This window comes from Morone saxatilis, unplaced genomic scaffold (assembly GCF_004916995.1).
Source record: "Morone saxatilis isolate NCDOM2014 unplaced genomic scaffold, NCSU_SB_2.0 Contig20, whole genome shotgun sequence".
Lineage (NCBI taxonomy): Eukaryota > Metazoa > Chordata > Actinopteri > Moronidae > Morone > Morone saxatilis.
Window position 1 is genome coordinate 6,316,635 of NW_023339763.1, and position 240 is coordinate 6,316,874.

A 240-nucleotide genomic window follows, 5' to 3' on the forward strand; every position below is an offset into this window, starting at 1 on the left:
GAGGAGGAGGGAGGAGGAGGAGGCTCTGACTGGTGGAGACAAAGAGACGATCACGGTGTCCGTAGGGTCCTAGCGCCGGTAAGTTACTGGATATTGGCTGATGGGTCCTAGTGCCGAAGAGTCAAGTGTTATTATAAAACATCAGCTGCTGTCAAATAAAATTAAAATAAGTAGTTGAATTGTAGTAGTAGGACTTTTTTTAAGTTTTTACTTCAATCAGAGGGAAATGTTGTACTTTTT